The sequence below is a fragment of the Chiloscyllium plagiosum genome, unplaced genomic scaffold, assembly GCF_037043375.1.
Source record: "Chiloscyllium plagiosum isolate Xiang-an unplaced genomic scaffold, Cpla_swu_hap1 HiC_scaffold_5, whole genome shotgun sequence".
Lineage (NCBI taxonomy): Eukaryota > Metazoa > Chordata > Chondrichthyes > Orectolobiformes > Hemiscylliidae > Chiloscyllium > Chiloscyllium plagiosum.
This window is the reverse complement of record NW_028270143.1, coordinates 13,363,517-13,378,689: the sequence shown is the minus strand read 5'-3', so window position 1 is coordinate 13,378,689 and position 15,173 is coordinate 13,363,517. Positions and strand designations below refer to the sequence as shown.

Sequence of the window (15,173 nt, the reverse complement as noted above, 5' to 3'; positions counted from 1 at the left end):
CCCAGCAACCTATGTAATCTTCTGCTGGACAGATTTGCTGGGCTGCAGTGAGACTCCACATATCCCTTTAAGCGCTGGTATCAGCAATGTGATGGCAACTGTCCGAGCTTGCATGATATTAAGTTGGGTTTGAACAGCAATAAGAAATGAACTCATAACTTCACTATAGTTTTCCACTGTAGCACGAAGACTTTGGGTCTTTCTGTATATGCAGAAAAGAAAACTGAGACGTTGGCCATCACATCTGTGTCAGAAATTGTCCTCATGGAGATGACCACCACTTCTGTGCTAGAAAAGCTAAACTGTAAGCTCTTCAGAATCCTACTGGGCAGAGTTGGAGCTTAACTCTTCCATGCTTTTGACGATGATAACAGTTTCTCTGGCAGGTCTACCAGTGTATTCAGCATTCCAATATGCATCCCCATCATCCATTTCCTATACGCTACCTCATGAAGTTTTCACGTGAATCTTCTGAAGCAAAAGTTGTTTGTAACCTCACTCTGAAGAACTGAGATATGTGCCATCATTAATCACAGCCTGGTTGCAGCCCATACATGCCTGGTAATCTCACAACCTACTTCTGTGCACTCCTGTAAGGAACTTGCAGTGTCGGTATCTGAGCTAGTGACTGCTAATATAAGATCAAGTGACATTTCCTCTTCCACAAAATCATTCTTGAAAGCAAAGCTGTACAAGTAGAGTAAAAATAGAAAGTATTGAAAATACTCAGCAGGTAATACAGCAAGAGTGGAGAGTGCAACAGAGTTAATGTTTCAAATCAAATAAGACCCCTCTTCAGAACTGAGCCTTCAGGAACTTTTGAGTATTTTTAGATCCCCTCTTTTTATTTTAGATTCCCTGTAGTCTGCTTTTATGCTGTCATGCACTAGAGAAGTGTGGTTAAAAAGCAACAGGTGCATGGTTACATCATCTACAGCTTTACACATCATGCTAAGTTTCAGGATGAGGGCAAATGGAATTTGAAAAAATTAGCTAGACAAAAACATACCATCATCCAGGATGGCTTCAATGGCACCTGTCTCAGTGATATCGATAACAATAATACCAAGTCTCGGCACTGTCAGACTGTGCAGCTGAATGATTCCTAGCTTGATTGCTGATGAGGGAGTGATGCAAGCATTGAGAAGAAGGTTGGTGATGTGGAGAGTAGCACCCATCACTTGAAGAGACAGTCACTAATCTTGACCACATGTGAAGTTACTGAACTTTCTCTCCACCTGTATCAAGGTCCTCAGACCAGATTCTTAGCTTTGTTGTCTGTAACAATTATTTCCTCTGAAGTGATTGCCCAGAATGACTCTTAATCTCTCTTTCTTTCACTAAGGCCTGAGTACTGCACTCAGAAAACTAGATCCTCTCTCTCTCTGACCTGCTGTTCTTTTGATCTGTTTTCTTCTTGCTCACTTTTGTTCATACATTTCCAGTATACAACTGCTGTAGCCGGAATGTGTCTGATCTTTAGGAAGTGCAGGCTGACATTAAAAAGTGCAAGTTAGATTCAGTTGAGGCGAGCTTTGTATGAACCTGGATCCCCTGATGAGTGTGCGTCCACTCAACAACATACAGTCCTGAGTTTTGTGCTCCAGTCACAAAAATGAGACAGCAATTTACAGGCTGTGAGACATCAATCATTTGTGTCTGATAAGGGTTAATTGTGCATTATGATGCCCACATTTGTTAATAGGCCTTGTTCAGTTCCCCCCAAGTCTATTTAAACAAAAAAATGATTATGCCTAAGTGGTTGACACTAATATAGTGATGGCTCTTTTTGTTCTTCCTCTGGCTGTGGGCATCAGAGGTTGGATTAGTGTTTGTTACCCATCTGTAATTGCCATTAAGCTGATAATGAAATATCTTTAGTCGAGGGTGGCACTGTGGCTCAAAGGTTAGCCCTGCTGTCTCACAGCGCCAGGGACCCAGGTTCGATTCCAGCCTTAGGCGACTGTCTATGTGGAGTTTGCACATTCTCCCCGTGTCTGTGTGGGTTTCCTCCGGGTGCTCCGGTTTCCTCCCACAGTCCAGAAGATGTGCAGGTTAGTTGAATTGGCCACGCTAAGTTGCCCACTAGTCCAAGGGAAATGGCTCTAGGTGGATTAATCTTTGGAGGATCGGTGTGGACTTGTTGGGCCGAAGAGCTTGTTTCTACACTGTAGAGAATCTAAAAACATGACTTTGTCATGTAAATGTATCCACAGTGATATTAAAAAGGGAGTTTCCGGATTTTAATCTAGCAGCAGTGAAGAAACAGCCACAAAGTTCCAGGTCAGCTGATGTGTGCCTTGGAGGTGGCAAGGTTCCCATTGCATCTACAGCCCTTATTCTTTTTAGGTGATAGAGGTCACAGTTTGGAAGGTGCTCCTGAAGGAACCTTGGTGAATTGCTGCAATGCGTTTTGTAGATGTTGTGCGTTGCTGCCACTATGTGTTGCTTTATCCTCGATTGTGTTAAGCTCCTTTTTAAGTGTTGTTGAAGCCACATTTAACCAGGTAAGTGGAGAATATTCTATAACACTCCTGATTTGTAGGTGGCCAGAGTTTGCAAAGTCAGGTCAATATGCTACTTGTCACAGATTTGCCAGTCGTTGCCCTGCTCTTATAGCCATTGTGTTTTTATGGCTGGTCTGATTCAGTTTCTGTTCAATGGTAACCCCTGAATGTTTATAGTCAGGGATTCCAAGACTGTATTGTCATTTAATATATAGGGGATCTGACTAGATTGTTGTCGGTGATCACTGTCTGGCAATTATTTGATGCAAACGTTTAAAGTTGTGCAGGTCTAGCCAAAGGTCTGACAAATTGGACAAAGTTCAGTGTTGTTTGCAATCACTAGCAAACATCCCTAATTCTGACTTTATGACAGAGGGAAGGTTATTGATGGTGGTTGAGCTGAGGAAAATACATCAGGAAAATCCTGCAGTGATGTCCTGGGAATGAGATGATTGGCCTCCACAACACAACTATATTTCTGTGCACTAGGAACAATTGTAATCAGTCAAGACATAGACCAAATTCCCATTGACTTCAGTTTTGCTCAAGCTTTTTAATGGTACACCCAGTCAACTATTGTGATGATATCAAGGGGAGTCACTCTCAGGTCACCTCATACAGAAAAATATTTTGAAGAAGCAATTTCTCACAACCATTATAAAGCCAGTAATCTAATAAAAAGAATGTTTGTTTATGTGGGCATATGAATCATTTCTCTGCAGATTCAAAAGCAATTAATTTTGACAAACGTCTTCTGCCTGGAAGCAAGTCAGGTGAGGAAGTTTCACAGCAATCAGTATCTGTTGGGAATCTATGTACGTTGCAAATCTGCATTGACAAAAATATCTTATCACAGATAACAGTGAATAAAAAAAGTGTACAGTTACTGATTTTTTTTTACTTAGCAAGTTCTTGAGATGTTGTATTTTTAGTTCTTTGCAGCTTTCTTTGATAAGTTAACAGCCAAGAGTGGTGCAATATGAAATTCACACAAGCTTTGAGACTTTTCATAGTTATATTTGCATTTTGAAGGAGAAATAAAATCGGCATTTGAGTAGACAGTTTTTGTCTTGAATATTTTATAAGAAATTGCTTATTTAAATTTGACCACTATTGAAATGGAAAGATTTATGTTAGGTAAACTTTTGATAATAGACGGTTGTCATATTAACTGGTGAGTAATAGGGAATTAATTTAAAGAGTTGATAAACCCTGTCGCTGGACAAGGCACAGCAGATCAGGCAGCATCTGATGAGCAATAGAGTCGACATTTTGGACATAAGCTTTCTTCACGATTCTTTTGCTCCTCAGATATTGACTGACCTGCTGTGCCTTTTCCAGCGCCACACTTTATCCAATCTGACTCTCCAGCATCTGCAGTCCTCGCTATCTCCTAATTAATTTACAGAGTAATTGGTAGGAAGCAAAAGCATACCTGAGTTTCCGGATCCTACCTGTCCATCTTCCTTCCTTCCCACCTATCTGCTCCAACCTCCTCTCTGAACTATCACTCCCCCTCCCCCCGCCTTCATCTACCTACCACAATCCCAGCTACCTCCCCCAGCCACTACCTCCTCTCGTTTATCTCTCAGCCCCCGTGGCCCACAAGCCTCATTCCTGAGGCTTTTGCCTGAAATGTTGACTGTCCTCATCCTCAGAGACTGCCTGACTTGCTGTGCTTTTCCAGCACCACACTCTTCGACTCAGATCTCCAGCATCTGCAGTCCTCAGTTTCTCCTCATTTTTACCATTCCACTGTTCCATTAAGTTTGTTGTTTGAGAGTTCACAGAGTCTAAATTATTTAGAGAGAAACTCTCACTTTCAGCCATACCGCTGTTCTAAGTTGTATCTCCTGTTTCCTTGCTGCTTGTGTTTCAGTCACACTTACTTAAGCTGCAGGAAGATCTCACAATGTTTAATAATGCATGTGACTGAACACAGCATGTGAGGAGAAACAAAGTATTCAATGGCAAGATCAGTAAAATACAGAGCAGCAGAGCTCCAATTTGTCATTTTTAATAGCTAGTAATTCCTCTCTCACTCAATTACATCATGAAAAAATTAAACATGGCGATAACAAGAAGTAATTAATCAGCTCAGATACTCCATGCATTGTATAGTATGATGCTGCATCATATAAATTAAGCTTGCTGATGCAATTTAGCTGACATTGATGGAATTAATTGGCTACAGTCTTGCTGGATTAAGAGGTAAGTTTGGATGATGTTGCTGGACCTTATTGCCATTTGGCAGCCTTTTCTTGTCTGCATGTCAGGTGAGGATTAGAAATGTGGCTTTTAAACATGAAGAGAAGGGCAAAAGGTGAAAACTATAGACAAACGTCGCCCACGTCATCCCATTGGACTTAAAAGAAAATTATGATCTTTTCAAAATGTGGCGCTGGAAGAGCACAGAAGGTCAGGCAGCATTCGAGGAACAGGAGAGTCGACGCTTCGGGCATAAGCCCTTCAATAAGATTGTTGGGGGGGGTGGGGGGGTGGGTGGGGATGGAGGGCTTCTCTCCTGTGCCTCGGACACTGCCTGAACTGCTGTGCTTTTCCAGTGCCACATGTTTTGACCGACTGTCCAGCATCTGCAGTCCTCACTTTCTGCTGTGATCTTGATTGGACAAGAAAATGCACACTTTTAGAGGAGTTCTCTGTTTGAATTCAAAGCCAGGAGCCTCCCAGTTGAAGTGGCCTAGTCCAGGTTAGGAATTGCAGCCAGCAGTGGTGTGGAAAACTGTTGAAATCCTTTTTTCAACACCAGCTCTGACATTCCTTGGTTTTAGATTCCTTATATCAGATGTGAAGAAAAGGTGTTTGTGTATGGTGAGTGGGAGAAGAGAGAGTAACAGGGACAGGGTGGGGAGAGGAGAGCTAGAGTGGGGATGGTATATTAGGTGAATGATTTAAGGTGACAGGTGGTGAAGGAGTTGGGAATGCTAGACGATTGGGGGCATAGTGCACCATTTGTGTTGTGGGGGGAATACACTCAGTAAATAGAATACCTTAGGGTTGTTTGTGACATGTCTGGTTTTAGGGTTATTCTGAAGGGTCAGGCTGATTGGAGAGAGGGTCAGGGATGCTGGATCCTTTTGGTTTGTGACAGGGATTAGGTTTGGGGAACCTGTGGGTCTGGTCAGGGGAAGGTTGAGCCCAAGTGTGGTAGTGGTGGTGGTGGTGTTCAGGTGTGAATTGGAGGGTCAGGTTGGCTCTGGTAGGGTGGCAGGGGGAGCAATTGCTGTCAGAAAGCTATCACTTATGTAGTTAACTAGAATTTACAGGAGATTTTATTTCCTCTAGCTTCTTTTCTGGTTAATTTTAAGCTAAATGAGTTGGAAACCTTTGAAGACTTCAACTCAAACTCAGTTAATATTTTCAGAGGTTTCCAGACAGCAGACAGTTGTTGCTAAGTGTAATCAGGAGTCAGTGGTGGTAGGGGATTAGGCAGTAATGGAGGATTAATTCTAAGTTAATTCTAAATTCTAAATTCTCTGATTTTGACTCCGAATTGGAGATATTTTAGAACGTCTGAGCTTTCCAGGGCAATTTCCAGCAAGGCAGTTGGTCAGAACATCCATGTGGTTCTGACACATAATTTCTGTTGATATTGCTGCAATGATCTGGGCCAGTGTTAGAAATAAAGCTTTCTACATTGCAAGCATAGTTGAGAATCTAATGTACTCAAATTCTTGTAGACCTTTCCATGTACAGCTTGCCCTTTATTACCTATGTCATGATGTTTAACCAGCGAGCAGACAGGTTGGAAAATTTGTACTGTGACCTTGGAAATATATCATCATGAAGATAGACTTGGAGCTGGGGCCGATATATAATTGGGCAGAAAAGTCCTGAATGAGAAGGGACAAGGACAGGCTTAAAGCCCTTCAGTGGCTACATTCAGAATGGCCTGCCAGTGCTGCGATTTAACAGTGGTGTCCATGCTGTTTGGACAACTTGGCAGACATCCTTGTTGCTTGTGGAGTGGGAATGGTGGGCCATATTCAATCAATCTCAGCAGCCAACGCCCAATGGAGAGACCCACTGGCTGCAATAGTTACCTGCCATGAAGATCTGATTCGTCTCTTAAACGTAAGTCCCCACCCTTCTCCAGCCTCTCCCTGTCTTGTCTTGGAAAATCCACCTCAGCTACCATTATTCCAATGTCTGGTGAGCAGAATTTCCTCTAATTTTCTTTCTAGCTGTGGAGGCCTCCAAGGTCTCTGTGCAGCATGGCTTCTGAAACCAGAAGTGTGTGCCACAATCAGCATCCTAATTCTGCTTCACTGTGTGGGCATTGAGTGTCTGTGAACACAGCCGTGCTGCTTAGATGGAAGGTTGCTGGTGACCATCTTCAGCCTGGGCCTGCTGCAGTGTCTGCTGCTACTGGATGTACTGCTGGCCTCTGGCTGGTGGCTTTCAAAGGCAGGAAACTACCCCCCACCTAGATGATAACTACAGCTTGATTAGATAGTTTGGGGGTTTCTATGAATCCATGTTTCATTGGGCAATATGGTGAACCCATAATGTTCAGCATTTCTTAAACTATCCAGAGGAGAATAGGGTTACTTTGAGGAATTTCTTGCCGAGCAAACATAACTCATTCCTGATGAAGGGCTTTTGCCTGAAACATCGATTTTCCTGCTCCTTGGATGCCTGACCTGCTGTGCTTTTCCAGCGCCACACTAATCAGAATTCTAAGTCGTGTTCAGTTTTTCAAATCTTTCATCTTTCTGACGAATGGGAACTTTGAGTAATAGTCTGTTACTATGAGATACATTCTGGCTTGACTGTTATGATACAGATGTTAGTGGGATCTCCCAATCTGTCATTTACTGCTGTGAATTTTTATGCTGCAGGTAACATTCTATGTAGATCTTTTTAAATGCCAATCCAGTTCATTTGATCTGGCTCTAAGCTTACACTTCTTCACTTCATGTGTAATCAAGAAAAAATCTTTCTCTGCTTTTCGGATGTGATGATTCTGAATTCTAGAAGCAAAATACCATCTTCTAGTGAGATGTCATATCTAATGGACCAATCCTGCTGCATAGCTGCTCGCATTGCAGTAAGCTGTCAGTCCATTCCTGGAGTACTTGCTAAATAAGCAGCAATAATTCATCACCTTTCCTGGTCTCATCTCTATTTTGGTGATGGTACATTCACGAGGTGACAGATCTTTCCACCTGGATAGTTTAATCTTTTGTTTGTCACATGGTGATCCTGAGATGGAACATCTTAAAGTGGCATTTTTCTTTCTAGTTTGTATTTTAGATTGAAATTGTACCTCTACCATCTCTAGAGTAAACTACAGTCTCTAGAGTAAACTTGCTGGTGCTCCACACAGACTTTTCTTGGAGCTCTATTCTATTGGGAGTTTAAACTCTTCTCTATGTACTTCCTCCTACAGAGCTATGTATGAAATTTCTCACATCCATACATGCCTGTCAAAAGATTAGATTAGATTAGATTACATTACAGTGTGGAAACAGGCCCTTCGGCCCAACAAGTCCACACCGACCCGCCGAAGCGAAACCCACCCATACCCCTACATTTACCCCTTACCTAACACTACGGGCAATTTAGCATGGCCAATTCACCTGACCCTGCACATCTTTTGGACTGTGGGAGGAAACCGGAGCACCTGGAGGAAACCCACGCAGACACGGGGAGAATGTGCAAACTCCACACAGTCAGTCGCCTGAGGCGGGAATTGAACCCGGGTCTCAGGCGCTGTGAGGCAGCAGTGCTAACCACTGTGCCACTGTGCCGCCCACAGATCTACCTGTGCGTTGACACATCTAGCCTCAGCTGAAGGTAAAGCTTTGGATGTGATCAGTATTGGCTTTTCTTCCTGCTGCAGTCCTGTTGTAGAAGCATTGGCTTATAAAGTGATAAGTATCTCGCAGTAATATGACAGACTCATAATTCTGACCACTTGTACTCACCAAGTTCCCTCATCAGGTCTGTGGATTTGCTGTTCTCATACGTGAGTTATGAAGGAATTCGTACTAGGTCAAGTAAAGGTAGCTTCTTATGGTTGTCTCTTCGTCCCTCCACCTCAGATATAACTGTGACTTTTTCAGGACCCCGCTTGATGTTGTCACGTGTGCACATATTTTTGATTGAACTGACAGTGTTAACTTCAGCTTTAATTCAATTTCAGTTTTCCTGGTTCTCTCCATGGCTTCATATAGATGGAAGCCATGGTCTCTTTCATCAACAGCACAGGTATTATTATCATTTGTGTCAGCTTCTTTCCTGCTCTGTTTGTTCATCTACTGGAACATCTCCTGGCTTAAAAAGTGGAAACAGGAATTTGTACAGTCCAAGCAGTATGTTGCATGTTGCCAACAATGCCAAGGCAAGCATGATCACTTCCAATGTTGAGTAGTCTCGTAATTCTGTTTTGTTGCTTGATTTAATATATTTTCCAATGAGGCATACTTGTAGCCTTTCCTCTTCCCATAATGGAAATGATTCTATCCATTGTTTATGTGACTTTGACAATGGCTTTTTTTGCCCCCTGCATCACCGTCACGCTCTGTTTTACCTCCATTGGTATTTTTATGTAGGGGATGAAACTCTAGTTCCTTCTTTGGATAAATAGCTTGATTCTCAATCTTCAAAGTATCCAACCCTCTCATCAAACCGCTCTAGATCCATTTATGCCAAGTCATTATTACTTCTGATGAGAGGCCCTTTTTGATTCATTCACAGCTGAGGGTACCGCTGACTGGACCAGCATTCGTTGCCTCTTCCTAAATGCCCAAGGGGCAGTTGAGCATTAACCACATTGCTGTTGTTCTGGAATCACAGACCAGCGAGGATGCTATATCTCTTTCCTTGAAGGACATTAATGAGCCAAATGGGTTTTTCCGACCAATTGATCAGGACTTCATGTTCATCAGTAGATTCTTAATTCCAGATTAGTTTTTCTTTATTGAATTCAAATTCTACCATCCACCCTGGTAAGATTCAAATCCAGCTGCCAAGAACCTTAGCTGAATGAATCAATGGGTGTGCTACCTAGCACCCTTAGTGACATCTCTTCCATCTCATGGTCATCTGTGATTGGTTGTAGCTCTTCAGCAAATGTTTGACTCCCTGATAAAGAAGCAATCTGTTTACGATATAGAACATGTAGCTAAAGTTGTTTTCTCAGTGCATCCCTCTGATTTGGGTTGTGCATCAATGGAATTTCACTTTCACCACTATTGTCAACATAACAGGAGTTAATTTCAGATAATCTTCCTTTCGGTTGCTATTTTTTTTCAAATGATTAGCAAGTATCTTTGGGTATAGTCTGAGCTGGAAGAAGTTACTATGTACTCCAAGAACAGTTTCAGCTTCATATTTCTGGTTGTGTGCTTATTCCTCGAACTTTCTGATTTAAGTAGTTGTGTGAATTTCTTTTCTCGCAATCTCTGCATCTTAGGTATTTCTAATAGATGTATAGTTCCTATTTCTAATGTGACTTTAAACTCATCACCCTCTTCTAAGGTATGGATGTTTTACATTTCTTTCTCATTCACCCCTACTGCTCTGCCTATGATAACTGCTTTATCATCCTCTTTCTTTGTTTCTTTGTTCTGTGAGTTAGCTCTTTTAAATGTTCTGCTCCATAAGTGGAATGTTACCTTCTATTTGTAAACTCATCACCCACAGCTCCTTGAACATCCTTCTCTTTGTCTTGTTTGTTGCTACTTCACTACATCAACCCTTAACAGAAGGTTAGCTGTTTGGTTAGTCAGTGTTTTTGTTTTTTCATTGCTTGCTTTTCTTCTGAGTTTTTTGTACACTATTGTGAGTGTTGAGACTGGAATGAGCTTAGCTGTCAGTATTTCATCTGGTACCTTAAATTGAAAATGGCTGCCTATGTTTCTCGACCTTGTTAAGAAATTGTCAATAGGTTCATGTTGCACTTGCCTCATACTTTAAAATTCATATTGACAGTGGTTTGACTTCGGCAAGGAGATTTGTGCTAAATGTCTTAAATTTTAACTAAGCTTGTATTATTGTCCTTGTTTATCTCCCAAATATTGACAAGATGCAAACCTTTACATCCTATCCATGAAAGGATGTAAACTGATGCTTCATTCTTTGCCATTGTCCTTACAAAAATTTTTGAATGTCAACCTGCATTTGAGTTTGAACTCCTCAAATGGCCCCATTATATCATTCGCCTCTTAATTCATCCTGGGTGTCAGCTATCTCACTTTTACTCAGTTAATTTTTCCGTCTCTCCCTACCTCGAAATTGTGTTGATATTTCTCAATGTAATTTAATGTTTATTTTGTTTGTAATCTTTGAGTTTCACTAAAGACCTGCTGCTAGCAAATTAAGTGTGATGGTTCTCAGAAATAAGAAATAATCACACTTTAAGACAAATAGACTTGCATCAAGAGTATTTTTCCAGATCTCTCCACGTGCTGGGGAAATGTAAGTTGTTATTTTGACGATGCGGTAATAAATGTGTTACCCTGACTCGTGTATTAATGCACGTATACAATACAATACAATCTGAAATCATTTCTCAATAACATAACTTACCGCAGATCTTGCAGCATGTGGACTGAGGAAGAAATAACTATAATTTTCAAATGACTCCAAAGGGAGAATACTATATTCAGGTTGGAGTCCAGCCCAATTGGAGTTGCACCTCAGTTTGAAATGATCAGAAAAATCCAGTGGCAGATTTTTAATGTTTTTCTACAGATATGCCAGGATTAAGCTGTATATTTTTAAACCCGTAAATAGATGGTGAGTAGCATGATTTGCATTTTGTTAGTAGCAAATCCGAAAATCCTAATATAACTATGATGCTTTTATTTATTCATTAGATGTGGACATGGCTGACTAAGCGAATATTTATTGCCCATTCCTAATTTGCCGAAAAGAAGGTGGCATCTTTCTGCCATCTTGAACTCCTGCAGTCCTCTTAGTGTAGTTACACCCACAGTGGTGTTAACAAAGGAATTTCAGAATTTTGTTCCAGAAAAAGCAAGGAATGATAGAATTCTAAGTCAGTGATAGGGCCTGACTTGGAGGGGAACGAGCAATTGGTGATGTAACCATGCACTAGCTTCCCTTCTCCTTCTGGCTGGTTGACACTACTATTGAAGAGATCTAGGCAAGTTGCTACAATGCATCATGTAGATGGTAACACTGCTGCCACCATGTGCCAATGTTGGAGGGTGAATATTACAAGTGGTGAATGGGATGCCAGTCAAACTGGCTTTTGTTTTTGCCCGGGATAGTTTCAGGCTTGAGTGTTGGTTCTGCACAGTGTTCCATCAATCTATTGATTTATGTCTTGTGGATGATGGACATGATTAGCTACTCACCACGGAGTTCCTCGCCTCTAACCTACTCTTGTAGTCACAGCTGATGCATTGCTGGTCAGAAGGAGTGTGCTGGGATTATGTGAAAAGTCTTGTACATATATAATTTTCCTGCAATGTAATACGTGTTGCTGCATCTCTTTTCCAGTTATGACTGTCATTGTCATGCTTGTATTTTAGCTGTTGATGATACTTCAGAAATGGTTAGAGACCAAATAACCAATGATTTTGTTTAGTCGCTGCCCTTCAAGGTAACAATAGAAAATCAGTGCAACTTCTGAGAAAATATTGCTGTTTTACCTCTAAAATTATTCAAAAATAGTTTTAAAACTGTATGCTTTGCTTTTTAATGGGTTGAAGCAAGATACCCAGCCATTTATTGATCTGTGCCTGTCCCTCTCCCATCACTCTCCTCTGCCTGCATCCCCTATTTTATTTCCAGTCCACAGATTAATGTTACAAATTATAAAGTGCAGCGATAATAATGAGTGGTGAACCAGGATCATCTAAGAAGAAACCTTTCAAGTGGAACAGCAAAATGAATTTCCGTTCACAACTGTAAAGGATAACTGCCTTTTGGCTTAAGTTAAAATGTATTGATAAATAGCAGAATTTGGAATGATGCCAAACAGCAAAGCCCAGCAGGTTCAAGGATAGTTTTTCCTTGTCATGCATGCTTCAGACAAAGAAAGCTGAAGGCTATTTTGAAAGCTCAACATTCAGTTTCTTTTTTCTAAACCAGCAGCAAAAGCCAAGTTCTATGTTGAAGGATCATTCCATGATTTCCATCTTCTAGTAAAATGCAAGAAATCATTTGCAGATGGTAAAGTAAGTAAAGAAGCAATGACTGGTGGCTGAGTCTATTCAAAGACTTTAAGAACAAGGAAGAATTAAGAACCAGAGTATGTCACTTGATCCTCCCACAGAAGGCATCTTTCAGCATCCAGAGCAGGACCTGAAATACTGAATGCTTCTCACTACGGCTCAATGAATCCATCAGCGTGATCGACACCGCCAAGCTTAAAAATGCATGTTTTCATGCACATCATAACCAAGGAAGATTACTCCCACTTTTGCCCCTTATAAAGAGGACATGGGTGATGATATCTACAACAAATTCAAAAAGTGCACATTTATGAAAAAGTTACAATCATAACTGATGCATGGCTTATATTAGGACTTCGTTGCCTTTTGCAGAAATAATCCAGGTTTCCCTTATTTTGTAAACTACTACTGTATAATCCACCAGCAAGCTATGGACTTTCCTCATGTAATGAAAGTTAATAATAAGAGAACAGAAATAAGTGGATTCTTCCAAGGTTGGCAGACTGTGGATGTTTCCAGCCCATTGAAGCAGGGATTGTGGAAAAATAGGGATGAATGGCATCTGATCAGAACCCTCTGAGGAACAGTCAATGTTAACGTCCGAGTTATGTGCAGTTTTTGTGGGCTTTTCAGTATTTTGCTCACAGCCATGTGTAGAGGCACCCAATTCAATGGAGGCAAGATTGCTCTCGCAGTAACAGAGCATGCCAGACTAGAAGCTTCACCTGCCAAATTGCGCCCCTGGACATGACCGACAGTCCATGTCACCTGAAGAAATAAGGTAAAAACAATGACTGCAGATGCTGGAAACCAGATTCTGGATCAGTGGTGCTGGAAGAGCACAGTAATTCAGGCAGCATCCGACGAGCAGCAAAATCGACGTTTCGGGCAAAAGCCCTTCATCAGTCCCGAAACGTCGATTTTGCTGCTCGTCGGATGCTGCCTGAATTGCTGTGCTCTTCCAGCACCACTGATCCAGAACCTGAAGAAATAACCAGAGCGATTTCCTCTTTTAATTCAAGTGGCCTACCAGCTACTCCTTTCTGATTTTTGCAAGGTTTGTGAAGGTTTCTGATTTATTCATTTAATGTTATATCTCTCAATTGGTCTTAACGTCTTGACTTCCTCAGTCATACTCAGCTCATGTAATGAGGCTCCAGAGTTGCTGGCTGTCTAATTAGGCTGGCAGTATGGGAAACCAGCTTGAGCAGGAAGATGGTCAATTTGGAGGCCACTTCTAGGATTGTCATTGAGCTGGCATTGCTACCAAGTATGCTCAAATCTCCATTTCATCCTGACACCTGGGACCCAAAGCTTGCTTGAAAATTATGCTCAAAATATCCTTGTAATCTTCCACAGTGTTGGCTTTGCAGAAGAATATTCATAAATGACTGAATATTTTGAAGGGGTGTGATTTCTGATTGCTTATCAAGGTCAAAGATAGTTGGTAGGTGGGATAAATGGCACATGAAGAAGGTTGGTAAGATTAGCCCACAGTACTGAAGGAGGACAGGTTAATGGACCTAGCTGTGGGTAGGAAAACTGAAATTGTTCTTAAGTAAAAGTTGTCAGAGAATGTTGTGAGCTGCACAGAAAATAAACCAAGACTGGGACTTGGGGAAATTTTAGCATGGAATGAACAAAAGAGAAGAAAGGCAGGTAACTGTTCATTTGTATATCTATCAGAATTGTAACTGGCATAAAATAGCAGCTTTGTGTTGAGAGAAAGGCATAATATCTGGAAGGGGTAAAACAATAAATTAGTTGCAAGCATTGGAAGAAGAGTTGGGGAGCATAATGGATGAAAAGATAGAAATCACTTTCAGTCTGAAACAAAAAGTAAGCTTAAAGGGAAATTAGACAATAGATGACAACATGTAAATCAGAGGAATAATAAAAAAGAAATAAGACAATAAATAGTGTAGCACTTGAAAGTGCAGGGAAAGCCAGTAACTGAAGTGGAAAAGTCTGGGTGGGTGGTGGAGAGCTCATTGATCTGGAATCATTGGTGAGACAAGGCAACGTTGAAGGTTGCATTCAGTTCAGAAAACAGAGGATAAGCAGAAGGTCAAGCTAACTCTTCTGTAGCATTACAGAAGGGAATGATACTTTCTGTTTCTGTGTCCATAATCGCTGTGGAAATCTGCAGGAGAAAAGAAGTGTACAACATAAGCATGTGTGAACATTATTTCCTTGGAAGTATGGAGATAGAGAATGGGTTGGTAGTTTGTGGTTGTATGATGCTTCAATATTGATTTTTCAACCATGAATCTGGTACCTGCAATATATTACCAAATTTTAATGAATTGAATTCAATTAGCTTTATTGTCACATGTACTCAAATGAGTTTAGTGGAAAGTTTACAGTCACTTCATTACAGTTCCAACTTGGGTACAAAGGTACCTTGGTACAGATACTTAAGATCAAATTCTTAGGAAACAAACAAAAATTAGAAAAGCAAAGAATCCAAGATAGAGGACAGGAAAAACATTGT

At 41.1% G+C, this 15,173-nt stretch overlaps 1 protein-coding gene across 5 annotated transcripts in view; it reads left to right on the top strand.

The window, feature by feature from the left end:
* adcy2b (adenylate cyclase 2b (brain)) overlaps positions 1 to 15,173 on the top strand; it is a 627,652-nt gene that overhangs the window by 256,777 nt on the left and 355,702 nt on the right. The gene's annotated exons all lie outside the window — the stretch shown is intronic.